The following is a 20,967-nucleotide window of genomic DNA, read 5'->3' as shown; positions in this document are numbered from 1 at the left end:
TTCGAATTCGCGAATATTCGCGAATATATGGACGAATATTCGTCATAAATTCGCGAATATTCGCATATTCGTTATATTCTCGTTTTATTTTCGCATATGCGAAATTTCGCGTATGCGAAAATTTACATAGGTGAATATTGGCATATACAAAATTAACACGCGCGTAAATTCGCATATGCGAAAATTAGCATATGCTAATGTTCGCATATGCAAATTTTCGCACGCCAGTCTCGCACAGTAGTATTACAGCCTTCTTTACACCACACAAGCTGGAAGCAGAGAGGGGTGATCACTGTGATGTGTACTGTGAAGAAAAAAAAAAAAAAAAAAAAAAAAAAAAAAAGAATATTCGTAATTACGAATATATAGCGCTATATTCGCGAAATTCGCGAATTCGCGAATATGCGATATTCGCGAATAATATTCGAATTGCGAATATTCGCGAGCAACACTAATTATTACAGGTCTATAGATGAGAAGATTGTGTAGTGTTAAGGAGAGCACTGCAAAAATGCAAAGTTTAAGATCTTTGTTCTGCAGATGAAGAGAGATTAAGTTTTGGCTGGAAGGAGACATCATGGCAGTCTGAGTCTAACGGGGGAAGAAAAGGAAAGAAGACGACGCTGATCAGAAAAGACGTGACCTGTGAGTTTCTTCATGTAGCTGTAATCACTAATATGGGGTATATATCCTGTGTACAGCTGGAATATACCTCTATATGGTCCTGTATATAATCACTATATGGTCCTTTATATAATCACTTATATGGTATATATCCTGTGCAAAGGCTGTGCGTGCGTAAGGTGGGGAGGGGTTGGAGGGGGGCCTCCGTGTCTATTTTGCTTGGGGCCCCCAAATTCCTTCAAACGGCCCTGGATAGGGGATAAGATGTCTCAGGACCAGAGTACCCCTTTAAGGGTTTCTTTCTGTGACATCTGAGGGAAGGATTGTAAGAGCTTTTTTGAAGAAAGGGAGAAACCCATGCAGTGACCACTGGGGAAATATGGAAAAGGCCCTGCTGTGACCACTGAGCGAAGAAGGAACCCTGAAGAAGGTGCGAAAGCCATGCAATAACCACTGGAGAAATAGGGGAAGGACCCTGCTGTGATGCTTGTAAAAAAGTAAGAAGGTCTTGCGGTAATGCCTGGATCTCCATAGACTTAGTATGCAACTAATAGATGAAATCCGTACAGTAGCAATGATGTGTGTAAAATAAAAAAAAATGTGTAATGACCTGTCACTCACTGACCGGTTAGTCGCGGCTGTTTCTGTACACCGATTACTTTTTCCCTATGTTTTCTCCATCTATTCGGTCATCTTGTATAAGTTTTGGATTTTATTGCTAATGTAATTTTCTGGTTGATTTGCTAAGCTATAAAAAGAAAATGTAAATGTGTGAAAACTAAAGTAATATATTGGATGGAGCTTTTCTTCCCATCTGGCATCTGAGATTTGCAGCTCACCCATCCATCATTTCTGAGGAGGTGAACACAGAGGATTTCAGAAATTTACTAAATTAGCCTTTAATCTTTTTCTATTTGAAGTTAAAGGGGTACTCTGCCCACAGACATTTTATTCCCCCCCCCCCCCCCCCATCCAAAGGATATGGGATAAGATGTCTGATCGCGGGGTTCACGCCGCTGAGACCCCCCCGCGATCTCCATGCAGCACCCATGCCACACCCGACATTCTAAAAATTATGTTTAGAATGCTAGGTTTTCGCGGCCAGAGATGTCACGCCCCCTCCATTAATATCTATGGGAGGGGGTGTGACGGCACCCATCGTTCTTAACAGAGGGGTTTATTTCCTAAGAGTGGAAGGTAGTTTTCTTTGTGGATTTTGATTCCTGACAGATATTTTTCCAAAGGTGTTTACTAAGGTTTCCCTACATTTTGCTTTTTTTTTTTTTTAACAACTGTTCTGATCTGTAGGGTTTTCCTCAGCTCAAATCCACCACATTTTTCAAAAATGTCGGGCACACACCCCTTTTGTCGGGACCATGCCCCTTTCTCCCATGGTCACGCCCCATTTTCACGTTTTCCTTGTAAAATAGAGGGTGTTGGGTTTTTTGGTTGCAAATTGTGTGGCACGGGACGTGCTACACAATTTGGGCACAAAACTCAAGAAAAGGGAGTCGGGATCATGTTAGTAAATAAATCCCAGTATGTTTAGAATGCTTGGTTTCCACATCCGGAGATGTGACATCACGCCACGCCGCCTCATGATGTCATGCCATGCCTAGTCCATTCATGTCTATGGGAGTGGGCGTGATGCCCCCTCCCATAGACATGAATGGACTAGGAATGGCATGACATCACGAGGCGGCATGGTGTGAAATCACATCTCTGGCCAGAGAAACCGAGTGTTCTAAACATAGGGCTTAGAATGCTGGGTGTGGCACAGGTGCTGCACGGAGAATGCTTTGGATGGGGGATAAGATGTCTGTGGGCAGAGAACCACTTTAAGTTGAATTATTTTAAAAATCATTACATTTTTTATGTCACATATTTTTTACTTTTTAATACCATATGCCATATCTGACTTGGTTGACCTGTTTTTCGAAATGTTCAGATTTTTTTTAAGACATTTATTTAATTTTTATTTTTTTATTTTTTTTAGCACATTTGTAACCTGCCATTATTTAAAAGAAAAAATGCTGGTTTCCAGTGTATCCAGGTAAAAATAAAATTCCAACGTTAATAAGACCACAAAGAAACGATAGCATGCACTCATCGCTGGGCTGGTGTCTAGGCGTCCAGAGGTCTGGGATCATGGAGCAGCGTAGTAGTTCTCTCCGAAGCGCTCAGAGGCTACGCCAGTTGTTTCACACAACAGTGTGTGCTTCTTCTGGCCTTCTGTTTCTTTGTGGTGTTATTACTTGATGCTTTACCTTGATTGCGTGTACACTGCAGGTGTCATTGTTACACTGGATCTCCGAACTGCTCGGCACACCTATCCTCTATATTGACTCTATAGTATAAGTTTATGGGAGTGCTCTCCCCTACGTTCTTTTATGATTGCATGCAATTCCAACTTTAGTCTCAGCCTAAAGGTAACAGGTAAAACACAGGACAGGAAATATCAAGGCGTTTCGGGCCCTTTTACAATGTATTCATTCATTTACTTATCCTGTGTTTTACCTGTTACCTTCATGACATGAATAAAGTTGGAATTTATACTTATCTGGGCACGCTGGTGATCACTCAACACATTTTTGAAAAATGATTATAGTGCAGCATTGTGCACTATAGTCATTTTTCTAAATTACTCTCAAGTTCTAATCGGCGCCTAAATACCCGATCAGAAAACAGTCTACCCCTGCTCCCTGCTGCTCGTAACTCTACATTAGAAGTTAAGCCGCTTGTTTGGTCTACTACGTCACTGTACCCAGTTCAAGACCCAAAAAAAATTGCTATAGTGCACAACGCTGCACTGTAATAATTTTTCAAAAGTTTTTATATTTACGCTTTAATACTAAGACCATGAGCAATTCAAAAAACATTTTTACTATGGTAAAAAAAACTTTATGTAGATATTAATTTCTTGATTTTAAACTTAAAATGAAAGAACGCTGCCATGTGACTTTACCGAGCATGTGAGAAGTCAGTGTACCCCACCGACTGACCCATTTTAATATAATGTCATAATGTGACCACGTTGACTTAATGAAATCAATGTGCTTACATTTGTACAGGGTTGACTGAGGTCCACGGCGTGTGCTGTGAAAAATTCACATTCACAATGGGACACTGAGGAAAAAAGAAATCAACAGGTGTTGTATAGCCAGAGACTAAATACTGCTAAAGTTTTAAAGTGAACCTACAGGTGCAGGAAACTTTCCTTAGACTTTCATTACAAAAAGATAATAACACTATGTTGCATTATTTATTCTTTAGGTTATTGGGTTAATGAACCATATATGTTTTCAATATAATGCTAGCTGACTACCCGGAGTTGCCCGTTCCTCCTACCAAAACCTTGTGGAGTGTAGATATGGCATGTGGAGGGTGAAGGGGTTACTACTGATGAACTGGATTTGCAAGGTGTTATGTAAGCAGAAAGGAAAGAAAAAGCAGGATCACAGCAAGGAATGGGTTACACTAAGCACTGAATTGCTGCTGCTGAGATGAAAGCAGAGTGTTAATCCTCTGGAGGAGGCAAACATGCTCAGAGATTGCAGGAGCACAGCACATGCTTTTAAACCATGTCTTGCTGTTAGCACTAGGTAAGGCTTGACACCACTTGCTATATTTTGTCCTGGTCTCAATATTAGTAGAGACAGATTGACCCTAACAACTAGCATTGAACAACAGATTCCATTGAAGTGAAACACCTACTGGCCAAGACTTTTGAGCTGTTGTAATGGTGTAAGTAGTCATTATTAGTAAGTTAGTAAGTGGAGTGTTTTACAAATATGTTACAGACTACATGGGCTATTAAATTGAGGGAAGTTGTTTGAAATAACAGAGACCGTTACAATTTTTCTATCCTTGGCAACTAATTGCTCTATCAGGGCAATTGCATGGTAACATAGGCGATATCTGTATGAAGTGCAAGTTCCTGTACAACTAAATCCAAGATCACAGACACAGACACGTGCACAGGGATATCAACAGTCCTGTAGGCAGGGCCGATGCAAGGATTTCTGCCTACACAGGCGAAGTTCCATTTTGGTGCCCCCCCCCCCCAAACCTGCAGTCCACCCTGCGCCCCACCTCCCTTGCATATATGCAGTGGCGTTGCTAGGGTTGGTGTCACCCGGTGCGGTAGAAAATGGTGTCACCCCCATACCTACCCCCCCCCCCCCCCTCAGTAAGTTTTTAGCCTGTTGTGACAGACACCACTGTTGTAGCGCATTGTGAGAAATTCCAGTATAATAATCAGATATACCAGTTGCCACAGAATGGGAAAGTGTTAAAGAAGTTTTCACCATTGAAATATACAGCTCCCAGAATTACTTAAAGGGGTACTCCACTGGAAAACATTTACTTTTATATCAACTGGTGCCAGAAAGTTAAACAGATTTTTAAATTACTTCTATTTAAAATCTTAATACTTACAGTACTTATAAGCTTGTGTATGCTCCACAGGAAGTTGTGTAGTTCTTTCCAGTCTGACCACAGTGCTATTTGCTGACACCTCTGTCCATGTCAGGAACTGTCCAGAGCAGGATAGGTTTGCTATGGGGATTTGCTCCTACTATGGACAGTTCTTGACATGGACAGAGGTGTCAGCAGAGCACTGTGGTCAGGCAGAAAATAAATTAAAAAGGAAAATAACTTACTGTGAATCGCTTATACAGCAGCTAATAAGTACTGGAAGGATTACGATTTTTAAATAGAAGTAATTTACAAATCTGTTTAACTTTGTAGCACCAGCTGATTAAAAAAAATGTTTTCCAGTAGAGTACCCCTTTGAGCAGTGGTGAGGTTATGCTGGGAGTTGTAGTTTCACTGACCATAACTGTAGAACTGACAAGTGACTACAGCTCTGATGTAGAGAGGAGAATGTACAATGATATCAGTGACTACAGGTGACATCTCTATAGTGAGGAGAATACACAATGATATCAGTGACTACAGGTGACGTCTTCTCTATAGTGAGGAGAATACACAATGATATCAGTGACTACAGGTGACGTCTTCTCTATAGTGAGGAGAATACACAATGATATCAGTGACTACAGGTGACGTCTTCTCTATAGTGAGGAGAATACACAATGATATCAGTGACTACAGGTGACGTCTTCTCTATAGTGAGGAGAATACAGAATGATATCAGTGATTACAGGTGACGTCTTCTCTATAGTGAGGAGAATGTACAATGATATCAGTGACTACAGGTGACATCTCTATAGTGAGGAGAATACACAATGATATCAGTGACTACAGGTGACGTCTTCTCTATAGTGAGGAGAATACAGAATGACATCAGTGACTACAGGTGACGTCTTCTCTATAGTGAGGAGAATACAGAATAATATCAGTGATTACAGGTGACGTCTTCTCTATAGTGAGGAGAATGTACAATGATATCAGTGACTACAGTCATTTTTCTAAATTACTCTCAAGTTCTAATCGGCGCCTAAATACCCGATCAGAAAACAGTCTACCCCTGCTCCCTGCTGCTCGTAACTCTACATTAGAAGTTAAGCCGCTTGTTTGGTCTACTACGTCACTGTACCCAGTTCAAGACCCAAAAAAAATTGCTATAGTGCACAACGCTGCACTGTAATAATTTTTCAAAAGTTTTTATATTTACGCTTTAATACTAAGACCATGAGCAATTCAAAAAACATTTTTACTATGGTAAAAAAAACTTTATGTAGATATTAATTTCTTGATTTTAAACTTAAAATGAAAGAACGCTGCCATGTGACTTTACCAAGCATGTGAGAAGTCAGTGTACCCCACCGACTGACCCATTTTAATATAATGTCATAATGTGACCACGTTGACTTAATGAAATCAATGTGCTTACATTTGTACAGGGTTGACTGAGGTCCACGGCGTGTGCTGTGAAAAATTCACATTCACAATGGGACACTGAGGAAAAAAGAAATCAACAGGTGTTGTATAGCCAGAGACTAAATACTGCTAAAGTTTTAAAGTGAACCTACAGGTGCAGGAAACTTTCCTTAGACTTTCATTACAAAAAGATAATAACACTATGTTGCATTATTTATTCTTTAGGTTATTGGGTTAATGAACCATATATGTTTTCAATATAATGCTAGCTGACTACCCGGAGTTGCCCGTTCCTCCTACCAAAACCTTGTGGAGTGTAGATATGGCATGTGGAGGGTGAAGGGGTTACTACTGATGAACTGGATTTGCAAGGTGTTATGTAAGCAGAAAGGAAAGAAAAAGCAGGATCACAGCAAGGAATGGGTTACACTAAGCACTGAATTGCTGCTGCTGAGATGAAAGCAGAGTGTTAATCCTCTGGAGGAGGCAAACATGCTCAGAGATTGCAGGAGCACAGCACATGCTTTTAAACCATGTCTTGCTGTTAGCACTAGGTAAGGCTTGACACCACTTGCTATATTTTGTCCTGGTCTCAATATTAGTAGAGACAGATTGACCCTAACAACTAGCATTGAACAACAGATTCCATTGAAGTGAAACACCTACTGGCCAAGACTTTTGAGCTGTTGTAATGGTGTAAGTAGTCATTATTAGTAAGTTAGTAAGTGGAGTGTTTTACAAATATGTTACAGACTACATGGGCTATTAAATTGAGGGAAGTTGTTTGAAATAACAGAGACCGTTACAATTTTTCTATCCTTGGCAACTAATTGCTCTATCAGGGCAATTGCATGGTAACATAGGCGATATCTGTATGAAGTGCAAGTTCCTGTACAACTAAATCCAAGATCACAGACACAGACACGTGCACAGGGATATCAACAGTCCTGTAGGCAGGGCCGATGCAAGGATTTCTGCCTACACAGGCGAAGTTCCATTTTGGTGCCCCCCCCCCCCCAAACCTGCAGTCCACCCTGCGCCCCACCTCCCTTGCATATATGCAGTGGCGTTGCTAGGGTTGGTGTCACCCGGTGCGGTAGAAAATGGTGTCACCCCCATACCTACCCCCCCCCCCCCCCTCAGTAAGTTTTTAGCCTGTTGTGACAGACACCACTGTTGTAGCGCATTGTGAGAAATTCCAGTATAATAATCAGATATACCAGTTGCCACAGAATGGGAAAGTGTTAAAGAAGTTTTCACCATTGAAATATACAGCTCCCAGAATTACTTAAAGGGGTACTCCACTGGAAAACATTTACTTTTATATCAACTGGTGCCAGAAAGTTAAACAGATTTTTAAATTACTTCTATTTAAAATCTTAATACTTACAGTACTTATAAGCTTGTGTATGCTCCACAGGAAGTTGTGTAGTTCTTTCCAGTCTGACCACAGTGCTATTTGCTGACACCTCTGTCCATGTCAGGAACTGTCCAGAGCAGGATAGGTTTGCTATGGGGATTTGCTCCTACTATGGACAGTTCTTGACATGGACAGAGGTGTCAGCAGAGCACTGTGGTCAGGCAGAAAATAAATTAAAAAGGAAAATAACTTACTGTGAATCGCTTATACAGCAGCTAATAAGTACTGGAAGGATTAAGATTTTTAAATAGAAGTAATTTACAAATCTGTTTAACTTTGTAGCACCAGCTGATTAAAAAAAATGTTTTCCAGTAGAGTACCCCTTTGAGCAGTGGTGAGGTTATGCTGGGAGTTGTAGTTTCACTGACCATAACTGTAGAACTGACAAGTGACTACAGCTCTGATGTAGAGAGGAGAATGTACAATGATATCAGTGACTACAGGTGACATCTCTATAGTGAGGAGAATACACAATGATATCAGTGACTACAGGTGACGTCTTCTCTATAGTGAGGAGAATACACAATGATATCAGTGACTACAGGTGACGTCTTCTCTATAGTGAGGAGAATACACAATGATATCAGTGACTACAGGTGACGTCTTCTCTATAGTGAGGAGAATACACAATGATATCAGTGACTACAGGTGACGTCTTCTCTATAGTGAGGAGAATACAGAATGATATCAGTGATTACAGGTGACGTCTTCTCTATAGTGAGGAGAATGTACAATGATATCAGTGACTACAGGTGACATCTCTATAGTGAGGAGAATACACAATGATATCAGTGACTACAGGTGACGTCTTCTCTATAGTGAGGAGAATACAGAATGACATCAGTGACTACAGGTGACGTCTTCTCTATAGTGAGGAGAATACAGAATAATATCAGTGATTACAGGTGACGTCTTCTCTATAGTGAGGAGAATGTACAATGATATCAGTGACTACAGGTGACGTCTTCTCTATAGTGAGGAGAATGTACAATAATATCAGTGATTACAGGTGACGTCTTCTCTATAGTGAGGAGAATGTACAATGATATCAGTGACTACAGGTGACGTCTTCTCTATAGTGAGGAGAATGTACAATGATATCAGTGACTACAGGTGACGTCTTCTCTATAGTGAGGAGAATGTACAATGATATCAGTGACTACAGGTGACGTCTTCTCTATAGTCTTCCCTTATCTAATTCAGATGGTACATACCGCCAGGACTTGTTCCAGCTAAAACTTCTCTCTGCAGAATGTGACGCCCAGACGTCTCCTCACTATGTCAGCGCATTCTCATCCTCTATATGAAAACAGTTATTATTATAAACCTGAGAGACACTATATCCTCTAAATATAATACTACTATACACTATACTCTTTGATTATAAACCTTCCATACACTGTACCCTCTGAATATAATACTACCACACACTGTACATTCTGAATATAATACCAACACATACTGTACCCTCTGAATATAAATCTGCCACATACTGTACCCCTGAATATAATACCGCCACACACTGTACCCACTGAATATAATACTACCACATACTGCGCCCTCTGAATATAAATCTGCCACATACTGTACCCTCTGAATATAAATCTGCCACATACTGTACCCTCTGAATATAAATCTGCCACATACTGTACCCTCTGAATATAAATCTGCCACATACTGTACCCTCTGAATATAAATCTGCCACATACTGTACCCTCTGAATATAAATCTGCCACATACTGTACCTCTGAATATAAATCTGCCACATACTGTACCCTCTGAATATAAATCTGTCACATACTGTACCCCTGAATATAAATTTGCCACATACTGTACCCCTGAATATAATACCGCCACATACTGTACCCTCTGAATATAATACTACCACCCACTGCGCCTTCTGAATATAATAATTAGAGATGAGCAAACTACAGTAAATTCAACTCGTCACAAACTTCTCTGCTCGGCAGTTGATGTCTTTTCCTGCATAAATTAGTTCAGCTTTCAGGTGCTCCCGTGGGCTGGAAAAGGTGGATACAGTCCTAGGAGACTCTTTCCTAGGTCTGTATCCACCTTTTCCAGCCCACCGGAGCACCTGAAGGCTGAACTAATTTACGCAGGATAAGTCATCAACTGCCGAGCCGAGAAGTTTGTGACGAATCGAATTTACTGTAAGTTCGCTCATCTCTAATAATACTACCACAAACTGCGCCCTCTGAATATAATACTACCACAAACTGCGCCCTCTGAATATAACGTTACCATACAGTGCACCCTCTGAATATAATACCACAACCGCAGTAACACCCCTCAACATCCGCTAGCTGATGCTATTACGACGGGAGGGGGGTATTGGTGGTGTTGCTAGTGGATGATGGGGGTGCTACTACTCGGGGGGTGTTGCTGGAGGATGATGAGGGTGCTACTAGCCATCCCCCCTGGCAGTATCATCCCCATCATCCATCGGCAGGATCATCCTCCTGGCAGGAGCACCGCCATCATCCACCATCAGGATCTGCTGATGGAGGTGCTGCTGGGGGGGGGGTGTTGCTGGTGGATGATGAGGGTGCTACTGCCAGGGGGGGAGCATTAGGTAGGCAGCAGTTCCCCCACATTAGGTAGGTCGCAGTTTCCCCACATTAGGTAGCATCCATTCCCCACATTAGGCAGCATAGATTCCCCACATTAGGTAGGTCGCAGTTTCCCCACATTAGGTAGCATCCATTCCCCACATTAGGCAGCATAGATTCCCCACATTAGGTAGGTCGCAGTTTCCCCACATTAGGTAGCATCTATTCCCCACATTAGGCAGCATAGATTCCCCACATTTGGTACCAGTTCCCCCACATTAGGTAGGTACCAGTTACCCCACATTAGGTAGCAATTTCCCCACATAAGGTAGCATAGACTCCCCACACTTGGTAGTAGTTTCCCCACATTAGGCCGCAGGTTCCCCACAATGGGTCAAAGTCTCCCCACAATAGATCGCTGGTTATACCCCCCCCCCCCCCCACACACACACACACACACAAAAACACATACAACACAGAGAGACACACACACAAACACACACAGTCAGAGAGACACACACTCACAGACACACACACACACAGTCATGCACACAGTCACACACACACAGAGTCTCACACACACAAACATAGATAGAGACAGACACACACACTCACCCATCCAGCGCAGCGATCCTTCTCACCGGGCGCCGTGCGAGTGACGTAACTGACGTCCTCCTGCGCGGCCATACGGTGTGACGTCAGGCCGGCGCAGACGTGGGAGCGGAGGCCGGGCACAATGCTGGAGAAGGTGAGGGGGGTGTGATGATGGACGGGCGCACAGTGCAGGAGAAAGAGGGGGGTTGCTGATGGACGGGCACACACAGCGCGGGGGGGGGGGTTGTGCTGACGGATGGGAGGCCGGTCGGGCACAGATGGGGGAGGTGGTGTCTGTGTAGCTGGGGGGGGGTGCGGCTACGGAGCGTCTTGGTGTCACCCCATTAGGTTGGTGTCACCCGGTGCGGGCCGCACCCCCCGCACCCGGGTCGCAACGCCACTGCATATATGTATCTTTAAATTATTTCTTATGCAACACCACAGATAAAAGTGGTAACTCTGAGTACAGATAATGTAGTAGATGTGACCTGCAGTCCTATGTAACACCACAGATAACACAGTGATAACTCTCTGAGTACAGATAATGTATAGATGTGACCTGCAGTCCTATGTAACACCACAGATAACACAGTGATAACTCTCTGAGTACAGATAATGTATAGATGTGACCTGCAGTCCTATGTAACACCACAGATAACACAGTGATATCTCTATACTTTAGGTTGGAGGCACACTGCAAGAAAAAAAAATTTCGCCAGGCACCCCTACCGAAGTTGACAAGAAAAAATAAATAAATAAAAAGGATTACGCAATGCACAACGGGGGAGATTGATCAAAATCTGTCAGGGGGAAAAGCTTCTGAGTTGCCCACAGCAACCAATCAGATCGCTTCTTTATTTTCAGAGGCCTTGTTAAAAATGAAAGAAGCAATCTGATTGGTTGCTATGGGCAAGTGGGCAACTTTTCTTCTGGACAGGTTTTGATAAATCTCCTCCAATATCTATTTCTGTGGGTACGTAGTTATGTAGTTTACAGTGCTACTCAGCAACTCACAAATGACGTCTTCTCTAATCAGTGTCGTTCTCTTCTCCATCTGGTCTGGGCCATCATCACAGTTTCTTCCAGCCACAATTCTTCACTGTTAACCCTGCAAAACAAATCTATTAGGCTCCGTACTTTATCAGCATCAGTCTCCAGATTCCCCTTTTAGTGGAGAGGAATACAGGGGCGTATAGGTGTAAAGGGGTGTAGAAAAGTGTACATGGGTGACAGGGGGTGTAGAGAAGTGTACATGGGTGACAGAGGGGTGTAGAGGAGTGTACATGGGTGACAGAGGGGTATAGAGGAGTGTACTTGGGTGACAGAGGGGTATAGAGGAGTGTACATGGGTGACAGAGGGGTGTAGAGGAGTGTACTTGGGTGACAGAGGGGTATAGAGGAGTGTACATGGGTGACAGAGGGGTGTAGAGGAGTGTACATGGGTGACAGAGGGGTAAAGAGAAGTGTACATGGGTGACAGAGGGGTGTAGAGGAGTGTACATGGGTGACAGAGAGGTGTAGAGGAGTGTACATGGCTGACAGAGGGGTAAAGAGAAGTGTACATGGGTGACAGAGGGGTGTAGAGGAGTGTACATGGGTGACAGAGGGGTGTAGAGGAGTGTACATGGGTGACAGGGGGTGTAGAGAAGTGTACATGGGTGACAGAGGGGTGTAGAGGAGTGTACATGGGTGACAGAGGGGTATAGAGGAGTGTACTTGGGTGACAGAGGGGTATAGAGGAGTGTACATGGGTGACAGAGGGGTGTAGAGGAGTGTACTTGGGTGACAGAGGGGTATAGAGGAGTGTACATGGGTGACAGAGGGGTGTAGAGGAGTGTACATGGGTGACAGAGGGGTAAAGAGAAGTGTACATGGGTGACAGAGGGGTGTAGAGGAGTGTACATGGGTGACAGAGAGGTGTAGAGGAGTGTACATGGCTGACAGAGGGGTAAAGAGAAGTGTACATGGGTGACAGAGGGGTGTAGAGGAGTGTACATGGGTGACAGAGGGGTGTAGAGGAGTGTACATGGCTGAAAGAGGGGTAAAGAGAAGTGTACATGGGTGACAGAGGGGTGTAGAGGAGTGTACATGGGTGACAGAGGGGTGTAGAAGAGTGTACATGGGTGACAGAGGGGTGTACATGGGTGACAGAGGGCATAGGGGTGTACATGGGTGACAGAGGGCATAGGGGGTGTACATGGGTGACAGAGGGCATAGGGGGTGTACATGGGTGACAGGTGTAGACTGGGGGTGGTCAGAGGGGTGAACATGTGTAACATAGGAATGGACGGGGTGACAGAGGGGTGAATAGAGGGGTGGACATGGGTGACAGTTGTAGACTGGGGGGGTGGTCAGAGGGGTGGACAGGGGGGTGAACTTGTGTGACAAGGGAATGGACAGGGGTGACAGACGGGTGGCCAAGGATGACAGGAGGGTGGACAAGCGGTTAAAAGAGGTGTCAGGGGTGACAGAGGGGTGAATAAGGGGTGGATATGGGTGACGGGGTAGACTGGGGGGTAGATATGTGTGACACGGGGTGGACTGGGGGTGAACATGGGTAACAGGGATGGACAGGGGGTGGACATGATGACAGCAGTGGAGGGTGGAGAGGGTTAAGAAGGGGTAACAGGGTGGACATGGATGACAGCAGTGGGGGTGGAGAGGGTTAAGAAGGGGTAACAGAGGGTGGACATGGATGACAGCAGTGGGGGTGGAGAGGGTTAAGAAGGGGTAACAGAGGGTGGACATGGATGACAGGAGTGGGGGTGGAGAGGGTTAAGAAGGGGTAACAGAGGGGTGGACATGGATGACAGGAGTGGGGGGTGGACATGGATGACAGGAGTGGGGGGTGGAAATGGATGACAGCAGTGGGGGTGGAGAGGGTTAAGGAGGGGTAACAGAGGGTGGACATGGATGACAGAAGTGGAGGTTGGAGAGGGTTAAGAAGGGGTAACAGAGGGTGGACATGGATGACAGCAGTGGAGGGTGGAGAGGGTTACAAAGGGGTAACAGAGGGTGGACATGGATGACAGCAGTGGAGGGTGGAGAGGGTTAAGAAGGGGTAACAGAGGGTGGACATGGATGACAGCAGTGGAGGGTGGAGAGGGTTAAGAAGGGGTAACAGAGGGTGGACATGGATGACAGCAGTGGGGGTGGAGAGGGTTAAGAAGGGGTAACAGAGGGTGGACATGGATGACAGCAGTGGGGGTGGAGAGGGTTAAGAAGGGGTAACAGAGGGTGGACATGGATGACAGCAGTAGCGGGTGGAGAGAGTTAAGAAGGGGTAACAGAGGGTAGACATGGATGACAGCAGTGGAGGGTGGAGAGGGTTAAGAAGGGGTAACAGAGGGTGGACATGGATGACAGCAGTAGCGGGTGGAGAGAGTTAAGAAGGGGTAACAGAGGGTGGACATGGATGACAGCAGTAGCGGGTGGAGAGAGTTAAGAAGGGGTAACAGAGGGTAGACATGGATGACAGCAGTGGAGGGTGGAGAGGGTTAAGAAGGGGTAACAGAGGGTGGACATGGATGACAGCAGTGGAGGGTGGAGAGGGTTAAGAAGGGGTAACAGAGGGTGGACATGGATGACAGCAGTGGAGGGTGGAGAGAGTTAAGAAGGGGTAACAGAGGGTGGACATGGATGACAGCAGTAGCGGGTGGAGAGGGTTAAGACCAGAACAAAAATCATGTGAAATCGGATGCGGATCAAATCGGATGTGTGTAATGGATCCGATTTTTTAATGGAGGTCAATGGATCCGACTTTATATACGATTTTAAGTTATAAAAATTGTGTACTCAGGTCGGATGGAGAAGTCGTGATGTGAATGCAGCCTTAGTAAAAAAAAAAAAAAAAAAAGTCTTGATTTTTTCCGCCCCCCATCAGCTGCGGAGTCCTTGCGCCCCCAAGCGGACGCTTGGTTTGCCTAATGGCAGAACCAGCCCTGCCTGTAGGGTGCACCTATCCCTCTTTTTACATTCACAGAGTCATTCTACAGCAGCCTACAAAGAAGTGAGGAGCAGCTTATACAGTATCCCAGTGCAGGCGTCCAAGTCCAGTGTTAGCGCATCATACTCTCAGCAACATAGGGTCCAGCTTTTCAGCATGGGAACAGGGAGAGAAGAGTTTTTTGGGAGGGCAAAAATGGGGCTTAAAGGGGTACTCCACTGCCTAAGCATTCCGATCATTTTGTTTCGAACGTTGGGTGCGGGCTGCGAAGGTCGTGACATCATGACACTGCCCCTCATGATGTTACACCATGCCCCCTCAAAGCAAGTCTATGGGAGGGGCTCCCATGCCCCCTCCCATAGACTTGCATTGAGGGGGCATGGCATGACGTCACAAGGGGGCATGACCATGACGTCACAACCCGCCGCAGCCCGCACCCAGCATTCTAAACAAAATGTTCTGAACGCTGGGGCAGTAGAGTACCCCATTAACCAGTGTTTAGTGGCATTAAAGGAGTACTCCGGCGCGCAATTTTTTCCTTTTATCCCGTCCGGGCTGCAAAATAAAAGAAAACAAACTTTCTCTTGCCTGCCAACAAGCCCCCAGAGTTCCCGTACACTCCGGTACAGGTGTTCGGTCCACGGGCTGTATTCTTCTTACTTCCTGTTAGCCCGGCACGTCACACGGAGCTTCAGCCTATCACCGGCCGCAGCGATGTCCCGCCTCGCCTTTCCTTTGTTGTTTTGTTATATTGTTGCAGGAATGAGACCTCCGGACCCTAGGATCCTGCGAAACAACATTAACACTTTACTGGTAACTTATTGAGCAAATTCAATAAAATACAGTCTATATAATACGGTCTCTTTTTCATGTAGGATTAGGATATTACAGCTTTTGAGTCTAGATGAAGGGAGATTTGGTCACTGTCCCTTTACATGTTGATTTTACAGCAGATTTACTGAAAGGGAAGTCTCTAAGATGTTTTATGCACCCGGCAAGTGAACTGACTAATGCAAATGTAGACAAAATACAGATGTTACAGTCCAGTTAATTTGTTCTGATGATGATGATCCGCACAGGTTGGGCTTACTGTGGTACAATATGAATAGTTTTACTCACAAACTCTGGTTTGCAGCATGATATACAGAGGGCCGTACGCAAAAGTTTTTATTGACATCATAGCCAATAGGCAGTAACTCCAACCTTAGTTCACTGAAGAGATAAATCGAATGCAGAGGGGTCTTTGTTCAGCAAATTCCTCTCTGTCTAAAATGAAAATTTCTTCTTTGAGCTGAAGACTTAAAGCACTTTATCCTTACAGCATGGACTGGAACAGGACATTAACTTGCTTGCAGAACAGGATTTCACCAATAAATTATATTTTGGCCTAGGTATAGGTATTCCTAGCAAGAACAGGGCCAAGAGAAGTTTGGCCAAAGGCACATTTAGACTGACTAACAGGTTTTGGATCCAACCCTTCTCCTGGGTGAGGGGGATGGACTAGAGTCTTATCCCACAACTATATAAATACACAGGAACAAAAAAAAAAAAAAAAAACGGTGCGCACCTTGTGCAGGTAAAACTAGGAGAACAGTAGTTAAAATAATAAGCCACTGGCCAGAAGGGTGGACCCTTACCTTGGGATGTTACGCTAAGAGCATAACACCTAATGAAGCATGTAGTGAAGGTGCAGCATCCTGGTTCCTCTGGAGTTCCAGCTAAGGGGTCCAGTGAGTCAGTAGAATGATGGATCAGGCAGATCACGGAAAAATAGAACCTTTAAAGGAGCGAAACCTCTGGATATGGATAGAAGCTTGGTTTATTGGAAAAGATGCTAAGCATCTTTTCCAATAAACCAAGCTTCTATCCATATCCAGAGGTTGCGCTCCTTTAAAGGTTCTATTTTTCCGTGATCTGCCTGATCCATCATTCTACTCATCCCACAACTATAGATTTAGAAAGTATGACATGGCCAGATTCTTGTGAATACTAGAGATGAGTGAACTTACAGTAAATTCGATTTGTCACGAACTTCTCGGCTCGGCAGTTGATGAATTTTCCTGCATAAATTAGTTCAGCTTTCAGGTGCTCCGATGGTCTGGAAAAGGTGGATACAGTCCTAGGAGACTCTTTCCTAGGACTGTATCCACTTTTTCCAGCCCACCTTTTCCAGCACCTGAAGGCTGAACTAATTTATGCAGGATAAGTCATCAACTGCCTAGCCGAGAAGTTCGTGACGAATCAAATTTACTGTAAGTTCGCTCATCTCTAGTAAATACTATTAATGCAGATTTCTTACAGTATGTTAGGGGATATGCTTGGAAACCAGTGCTTATCTAACTATAGGAATTTTAGCATATCCAGATACCCAGATAAAAGTTTGGCTCCGTCTTGTAAACTAGGTTGTCTGAAATGTACTTTCCAGTTTTCAGTGTATTTTATAGAAATGACATAGAAGTAGTCACAAACCTGGAGCCAGGGTAATGCACTATACTGGCGTTCCACAGTTCGGTGATTCATTCATGAACACTGTTTACTAAGACCTGACTACAGCGGAGAAAACAGACAATAAATTAGATCAGCCCAATATAAATAGAAGTCAGACAATGTAGTGGAATAGAGCCATCTATTCTCATCATCCGCCATCGCTTCATTGTGTCGGACGTGGGCGAGCTGGCTGAGTTATGACTTATGTACATGATGATGTCATAGGCAATGTATTAGCGTCTTATCATGACTAATCATCCAGAGTAAAGACTAAAGAGCAGACCAGAGATGTCAGGTCCAATTCAGTTCTCGCTAGAATTCATTGTACCTTATAAGTGACTTTTACTACACATTACAGCATCAGTCCATTGTGCTTTCTGTGAATCCCAATGGAAGCTTGTCTAGCACTTCATCTGACTTTTACTGTAAATGGAGTCATGTGGTTAGGAAGGTAACTAGTAACCCTGCAGCTGTAGTAAACCCAAGGCCATCCTCAGTGTGCCTAAAGAAGTTGTCGTGTGGCATTGAGAAAACTTTTTGTGTGGTGTTATGCAGCTCGCCGGCCTGAAGGTGACATGTGAGGGAGAGAGGCATGCAAGGACCCTAATATTTCATAATGTCTCATAATATTCATGCCTAGTATGAACTCCGCTGCCCCTTTATCAACTGCATTAGTCACAATTACACCTTGTCCTCTGAGGACATACTCTCCCACTTGAATGGTTAGCTCCCAGTAACCATGCCTGGGTACTGGTTTCCAGTTCCCTGCCATCACTTTAAAGTCGACATCGTCAGGTTCACATAATAATTCAGGACCCTAGTATTTATAGAAAACATCCTTAGGTATTGTAGACACCTGGGAACCAATATTAATAATTCCCTCTAACTGTACCCCCTCCACAATAACCTTTACATAGGGGCATGGGGCGACGTAAAGGGAAGGTCCTGACTTGGTGTATGTTGCATCTGGACCTGGTGATGAGGCTCCTGAGGTCTGGTCCTCAACCTCCGGGGATTCCCTTTTAAAGCCCAACACTGGGTTTTCCAATGTCCGTTTTTATTACAGTGGCTACAGAAGGGCCTCTGAGTCCCTGGAGGTCTGCTAGAAGGGACATTTAATGGATTAGCAGGACGAGGAGCAGGTTTTCTAGGTGGATGCGTCTCTTGGCTAGGCGTGCTGGACCAGCTAGCAAGTTCTTTGACGGCCTTGGTTAACTGGTCAATGTCCTGTCTAACACTTTGCAATTCTAAGGCAGCAGGGACTGTTAGGGCAGGTGATACTGGTACAGGAGCTGGTGGTGATGATGGCGCTGACCTAGCAGATGCTCCTAGTGTCTCAGAGGAGGAGGCCCTAACTTCTTCTGCATCGGGCCCTGACTCAATAACTTGTATGGCTAGTCTCTAGAAGGCAGGGAAAGACAAACTAGGATTCTGCACTGCTAGCATTCTGAACTGGGCTTTGTCCTACTTGTTTTGAGCCCCATCTATAAATCTGTCCATTAGCACTTTGTTACCTTGCTCGGACGTGATACCGTCTAACCTCTGTACAGTTTCTAAAGCGTTCTGCAAAGCTACAGCATAGGCCCAGAGGGTCTCACCTGGTTTCTGCCGCCTCTCATACAGACGGAGGCGTACCTCAGATGGGGAGTGAGACTTGAACACTTGGTACATTCCCTCAAAGATCTGCTCCACTGTTGCCTTTTCGGAGGCTGGCCAGGTGCAGACTTCTTCGAGTGCTGATCCTTGTAGCTGTTCAGTAAGCAACTGCGCCTGCTGATTAGGGGGAAAAGAATAGAAAACAAAAAGACTCTATCTTCTCCTTAAATCTCATAGGGTGAAGGGGTCCCCACTATAGGTGGGAAGACTGGTGCGGCTACAGGAGCTCCTAGACTGTTGAGTTGAGCTGGAGGTGGAGAGGGTAAAACCGTCCTGGCAGACTGTGGTGACCCACTGGCGGGGTCACAGGAGCACTTACGTCTTGTGGTCCAGGTGAACTGGCTGCTGACATCTTGCAGACTTGATTGGGTACGCTGTCACTTTAAGAGATTTGGGGTGCGCTGGCCCTTTAAGAACATTTTTAGTGCGCTAACCTGTAGATTTGATGGGGTTTGCTGTCACTGCATGCAGGTTAGAGTATGCTGGTTTTGTATGCCTTGATTGAGTGCGTCGTCGCTGCAGGGTATGTAGAGTATGCTGGCCCTTAAAGAAAAGTTGCGGTGTGCCACAGCAGCTTGGGTGGCCTGCTTCTGGGGTCCCCAGTTATCTGCTGCACTGCCCAGATCCTTCTGCTGGCCTCTGCAGAGTCTGCGCAGCGGTGGTCTGATGCACTGATGCGGGTGCAGCTGCCGGAACTTTTTGGTTTTTGCTGCTCCCGGAGGACTTCCGGTTGGGTCCGGTCAAGAAATCCTTCCCCACCGCAACACAGAAGAAGCTTTTCATTCCTTCTGGCTGCACAAGGAGGTGTGAGAGGACCAGTGGGGCGGAGCTTCGACCGATCGAGCGTGCGGGAAGGCCCGGAACTGAACTTTAACCCTTTCAGGTACTTAAGCAACAGCACAGTATTGTTCACCTCCCCCTTACTTTTTCTAGCGCCCCGGCAAAGCACAATTTTACTGACAATGTCCTGTACACTTTTGGGCACAATTTCGGTCGCGGCTTGCGACAGCTCCGGACAATTTACAATCACAGTTCTGAATAGGGGGAGGACTAGTGGCACTTGCAATAACCGTATACACCCATTTTTTCGGGTTGCGGGTGACCTGGTGGTTGAATTATTAAAGGCACACACCCGTATCCTGTTCGTGGAACGCCAAAAGAGATATGGTGACCACGGGGTGTTGCAATGGATGTAGTAGGGTCTGATGGTATTAACCCGGGGGGTAAGATGTTGTTAACCCTTTAGTGTTCGTGACACCAGGATGTGGTTGTTTTGGTATAGGGCACCGCCGACAACCAGCCCAAAAACGGCATGCAATGAGTGAATGTCCACAGAAAGGGTTTGAAGTAACTGGAACTTTTACTTTTAATATGCAGGAAACAGTCTTTACAGTTATACAGTTTCCACAGAGTTAACCGGGACACAGGGAACCTCGCAGGCCTGCTTGGACTTGTAGTTCTGGTAATAATTATGCAGGCCACTGTACTTGTGATGTAACTTGAGCTTGACAGTAGGTACTTGATTTGTGGAAGCAGCTTTGACTTACAGTTTAGAAGTGGCTGCTGGTCTTTAGGTTTTAGCCTAGATGCTATTGTACAGGACTTGTGCTGCTGTGCTTGCAGGAACTCAGTGCAGGAACCAGAGCAGGAACTAAGACAGTGAATATGGAGACTACAGCCCATTATATACTATGGGGCTGGACTAAAGCCCATTGGTTGCTAGTTGCCTGGGGTACCTGTACCCTTGGAACTCTGGGTATTTCATGTGACTGCAGGTCCCATGACCAACACTCTATACACCTTGTACAACTTTATACAAATGAACA

The sequence above is a fragment of the Hyla sarda genome, chromosome 1 (assembly GCF_029499605.1).
Source record: "Hyla sarda isolate aHylSar1 chromosome 1, aHylSar1.hap1, whole genome shotgun sequence".
NCBI classification, from domain to species: domain Eukaryota; kingdom Metazoa; phylum Chordata; class Amphibia; order Anura; family Hylidae; genus Hyla; species Hyla sarda.
Note: the sequence above shows the minus strand (reverse complement) of the source record.